This window comes from Pinus tabuliformis, chromosome 3_2 (genome assembly GCF_031772625.1).
Source record: "Pinus tabuliformis cultivar Carrire ecotype Pingquan chromosome 3_2, CPIR1, whole genome shotgun sequence".
In the NCBI taxonomy this organism is placed as follows: domain Eukaryota; kingdom Viridiplantae; phylum Streptophyta; class Pinopsida; order Pinales; family Pinaceae; genus Pinus; species Pinus tabuliformis.
The window spans coordinates 902,180,762-902,186,795 of NC_142302.1; positions in this window are offsets into that span (position 1 = coordinate 902,180,762).

The following is a 6,034-nucleotide window of genomic DNA, read 5'->3' on the forward strand; positions in this document are numbered from 1 at the left end:
TTGACCCTACGTAAATTAACCCATTTTTTCCCCGAAAACCTTACCTTTCCACCCATATGCGCCCTTTTACACACTTCTCGAGGACATCACGTACCTTTGTGTCCCCCGTCGTCGATCTTCCCACTGATCAGACGGTCCGCGCTTCACCCGACCGACTCTACATGCTCAATCAATCATCACCGTTAGATCACTTCTGCCAGATCTAACGGCTATCGCGCATATCGCTCGGGCAACAAGTGAGAGAGATACCTGCCCGATAAAGGCAATTTCCTATCTCTCCTCCACTGCTACATGACGCCTGATGAATGGAATCAGGTAGGCTCTGACCTTTACCTCTTACCGCCCAATTGAAACCGTTCCCACTTGGGTAAAACCGCTCCTGGGCGTTATCTTTCGAGCACCTCCTTCGCCCGATAGCCGTTCGATCTACCCATCCAATATCTCACTGCTCGGACTTATTTTGCTCCCGCCATGACTCAAGCTTCGGCGATCGATCCCCTCCATCCATTCCTCCTGATCTAATGGCCCTCGTTCACGATCACCACAGTTCGTCCTCCGCCACCCGACCAACATCCTGACTGTCGATCCATCCCATCCAACAGCCCATATGCCTCCATACCCCGCTTCCCATCAGTCACCCTGTGAGGAAATTTGTTGGCTCTGTCAGTGTTTGTGACAGTCGAACAATTGAACTGAAATAATGGAAAATAGGGCCGAAAGGGGAAAACACAACAACACTATGCAGCCGAACCAACAGAATTGATCATGGAGCATCACTGGCATGAGTGATACACCTGACAGCGCGACAAAATTACCAGAATTTGGTTACTGTGTCTGTTAGGAAAAGAGGCCTCTGAGCTCATGTTTACCTAGTTATGGCATCAAGTAGCTAGAATACATAGGGGATAAATTAGATTTGCAAGCTTCATTTACTTTCTATAGTTAGCCATTCATATGTTTTTATATATGTATTTGCTGGTACAGTCAGGATTCTCCATTTATTCATTAAATTTATAAACTATTGAGCATTAGTGGTCTAAAGCCTTGTCAAGCCGAGGGTGTTCATGCATGTCTTGAGTGGAAACAGAATGAAACAGTCATCTGACTTGATCCAAACCCCAGTCCATTCCAATAGTTTAGAGAACGATATTGAATATTTATATTTTACCAGGCATCTCTGAGCTACAACCTAGGAGAGTTTCTTGGAGTGATAACATAATTGGTGTCATTGCCAGGGAGAGGATACTGAAGCTCAGCCTCCCTAGAGGACGACACAGATCCAGCTTTGATGATAGACAAAGTCTGGACACTATTTGGGTTGTAATCATCTATCTGGCGACTCTACTAGAGGACGAACCTCTTGGCGACTCCACTCCATAGTTCTAGCTCAGTTTGGGAGACACACTCGGAGAAATCCTCAGAAGCCACAAGCTGACCCAGTGCCTGACCTTGAAAAAATCATCACAAAAAGAAAGGCATTGCAAAAAGGAGCATCAGGTTCAGGTAGTTCTAAACAACATTCTATATCTCTTCAAGAAAATCCTGTAATAGAACAATTACATGTTGAGAGTATAGCATCTAATACTAGCAGTGAAGAAAAAATCTCAGAGATTCATAGAGCTCCTTATTCTTTAGGTTCTTCTTTTGTTGTAAGCCCAAAGGAAACCTCACCTCCTATCCATCAGACTCCTCTAGTCCTATCGGTCACCCCTCAACCCTCTGTCATTCAAACTTCCAGTACCCTTATAGCCACCACAGCTATGGCAGCACCTACCAAAATGGAAAGAATCATAGTTGCTAGATATGGACCTTTGGTAATGCCCACTCCTTTGAATGCCATGCCTACTGGATAATATCAGAAGTATATGCCTAAGTTCACTGGGACTAAAGGTGTTACAGTTGAAGAACATCTTGAATCATTCTATAGCTGTGCTGATAACTTGGACATTAGTGAAAATGATGTATGGATGAGAGTCTTTGTCCAAAGTCTAGATGGAGAGGCTAGAAAATGGTTCAGAGAACTAACCCCAAGGTCTATAGCAGATATTGAGGCTTTAGATGATGCATTCCTAAAGCATTGGGGGGATAAGAAGGATTTACTCTACTACCACACTGAGTTTGGGAACTTAAAGAGGGAAAATGGTGAGTTATTATCTGATTTTAATAAGAGGTTTAACTGCATGTATAGCAAGATACCAGCTAAAGTAAAACCCACCACTACCTCTGCTAAACTCACCTATGCCAGTGCCTTTGATTCCAACTTCTGTCTACTGTTGAGGGAGAGATGATGTGCTACCTTGGCTAATATGTAGGATGCAGCCTTGGAAGTAGAATCAAATATCATGGTTGCAGAGAAGCTCAAGGGGAATGTTGTAGAAGGAGACAGAGGGGCGAAACTTCACCATCTTCAGACCCCAAGATAGATAAAATGACCAAGATGATAGAGTCATTAGCCTTTGAAATCTCCAAATTAAAGGTTGAGCAGCACCCTGGGAAAGGAAGAGTTCCTAATACCTTTGCCCCTAGAAATCCAAATCCATATGGAAGAGCTAATGAGCAGTTGCAGATTCTTCAAAGAAGCAAAGATGTCAATGAAGACCAAAAGGTGAAGACCCCTTTCCAGAATGTAGTCATGGAAGAAGAACAGTTTGAAGAAGATGAGGAGATCCATTGTCCAGAAGACAAAGGCAGTGCCTCATTTTTTACCTTAGTTTCCTATGAAAAGTCATTATTTAATGACCAGATTAGCCAAGAGTGGGATGGTGGGGTTGTTCTGCAAACTAATGATCGACACAGATATGATCTGAGGTCGAAGATGAATAATGCCAAGGAAACTCTTGTTCAGAGAGTTGTTGTCCCTGCAATACAGCAAGCTAATAAGCATAAACAACCAGCATTTGATCCCATTATCCTCAAAGCTCTAGCTCACGAGGTAAGAGGCCCTGACAAGTATCCTTCTCCTTTCGTTTTTGAATCAGAAATTCAAAAGCTAAGAATACCTATACCTCTGATTGAACTAGTGAAGAATGAGTCCTTCAAGAGATATATCCTCGAGGCACTTGAGCCTAAAGCCATTCAAGCCTCCACTGACTATGAAAATCTACAAGATGACAAACTAGTTGTTGTTCTCAGCCCAATGATTGAAAATTATGATGAAAACTCCCCATCATTCTATGTCTCTCTGACTATTCATGAAAAAATCCTTCATAACTGCCTTCTGGACACTGGAGCCAGCCATAATCTAATGCCCAAGGCTGTCATGGACGAATTGGGTCTTGACATTACCAAGCCGTATCATGACCTGTTTTCTTTTGACTCTAGAAAACTGAAATGTTTGGGATTAATCAAGGACCTAACCATCACCTTGACCCAACTGCCCATGAAGAGCATGATGATGGATATTATGGTAGCAGATCTCCCCCTAAGTTTGGCATGTTGTTTTCCAGAGGTTGGATCAATAGATTAGGTGGAACATTGCAAAATGATTTTTCCTATGCTGCTGTCCCAGATTTTGGAGGTGAGAGTAGGAGATTATAAAAAGAAGCTCAGTTGGCTTATATCATCAATGATGAAAGGAATCCCACTAATCATCCCATCTATACTGTCGACACTAATTTTGGAGCCTATATTCTTCAGATTGAAGAATCCAAGTTGACCTCCATGCAGCTTAAGAAACCAATTTGCCAGACCGCAGAGGAAGAAGGCCCACAAATTTGGGACATGTTCTTTGATGGAGCTTGCTCTAAGGAAGCTGCAGGGGCAGGTGTAGTCCTTGTGTGCCCCACGCAAGAATGCATTCATTTATCTTTCAAGTTAACTTTTTAGGTCACAAATAACATAACAGAGTACGAAGCCTTGATATTGGGCTTAAACGCTGCTAAAGAAATGGGCATCAAAGGTTTGAAGGTGTTTGGAGATGCAAACCTTATCATTCAGCAGGTGAACAAAACTTTCCAAGCAAAGCATCCAAGGCTGAAAGCATACAGAGATGAGGTATGGAAGCTCAAGGGTTCTTTTAATAGTTTCAGCATTTCTTATATCCCTAGAATGAAGAACTAGCTTGATGATTCCCTTGTTGTGTCTGCTAGCACATTTATTCCTCCTTTTCCTCCTAAATTGACTTATGAAGTTCAGGTGAAATATAGACCATCTCTGCCTGATAATGTCAAATACTGGAAAGTTTTTGAAGACGATGATGAAATTAATAGGTTTTTACAAATCATTGATGAATTTTCTGAAATGCACATTGACCAAGAAAATGAAACCGTTGAAGAATGCAACCAGTCCAAGCTAAAGGACGAGATTGGTCAGGATAGCATTGTTCAGCTGCCTAGTAACCATATACCCAAAGGATTGGTGCCCCTAGAGAAGTTGTTTGATCATAATGATGTACCTTATAGGCCTGCCAAAAACGAAAATGAGTCTACAGTTCATAGACATAATGTAGGGAGTCCAGCCCATCCAAAGTACATAAACCTGTCCACTCACTTGTCTGATACCCAAAGTTCTGAGTATTGCACCCTGATGAAACAATTTGCTAATATTTTTGTTTGGGAGTACAATGATCTTAAGACCTATTACACAAACATCATTCAGCATAAGATTCCACTAGAGAAGAACACCATCCCCTTTAAGCAGAAATTAAGACCTATCAACCCTCTCTTATTTCCTTTGATTGAAAAGGAAATCAAGAAGCTGTTGGATGCCAAGATCATAGTTCCCCTAAGGTATTCAAAGTGGATAGCTAACCTTGTGGTAGTAAGAAAGAAGAATGGAGAAATCAGGTTTTGTGTTGACTTCAGGAATCTAAGCAAATTCTCTAGAAAAGACAACTACCCCCTGCCTAAGATGGAACACTTGCTGCAAAAAGTTTCAGGGGCTAGAGTCATGTCTTTCTTAGATGGATTTTCAGGTTACAATCAGATTGTTGTACATCCAAAAGATCAGGAAAATACCGCCTTCACTACTCCTTGGGGCACTTTCATGTACTCCAAGATGCCTTTTGGACTGATGAATGCTAGGGCTACTTTTCAGGGGGCCATGGACATAGCCTTTGTGGGAGAGAATGACAAGTTTGTCCTCATTTACCTTGATGACGTAGCAGTGTTTTCCAACAGTCACAAGGACCATTTGCAACATTTGAAGAAGGTGTTTCTAAAGTGCAGACAGTTTGGAATTTCTGTGAACCCAAAGAAGTCACAATTTTCTCTAGAAGAAGGCAAACTTCTGGGACATATTGTTTCTGCTGAAGGTGTGAAGATTGATCTAGCAAGAGTTCAAGCAATTCAAACATTATCCATCCCAAGATCAAAAAGGGACATTCAATCTTTCCTGGGTAAGATCAAATTTGTCCAGAGGTTTATTCCAAACTTTGTAGAGCTAGTGAAGCACATCACTTCCATGCTGAAGAAAGGATCGGAAATAAAATGGACAGATGCTGCAAGAAACTCTTTTGAAGCTATCAAACAAGCTATCATGTAAGCTCCCACTCTAATCAGCCTAGATTACACCAGGGAGTTTTATATCTTCTCTTTTGCCTCTTATGATACACTTGCAGCAGTTCTATTACAGAAAAATGATGAAGGTGTAGAGCACCCTGTGGCCTTTTTCAGCAAAACTCTGAGGGATGCTAAACTAAGTTATGACCTTATTGAAAAACAAGCTTATGCTCTCATAAAATCTTTAAAGGTGTTTAGAATTTATATTCTGCATTCCAAAGTGGTTGCATATGTACCTTCAACCTCAGTAAAAGATGTCCTAACTCAGCTAGATATTGATGGAAATAGAGCTAAATGGATTGCAAAATTCATAGAGTTCAACATAGAGGTGGAGCCCACCAAGCTTGTCAAAGGCCAGGGCTTGGCTAAGCTTATGGCTGAGGAAAATTGCAGTTTGCTAGACATAAATTGCATGGGTTCAAATTTAGGTGGTGAGCAGACAGAGGAAGCAGCAGAAGAGTAAGAGCAGAATTAGTCTTTGGCTGAAAACCTAGCCACCTGTGAATGGTATTCCAGTGTAGTTCATTTTTTGCAGA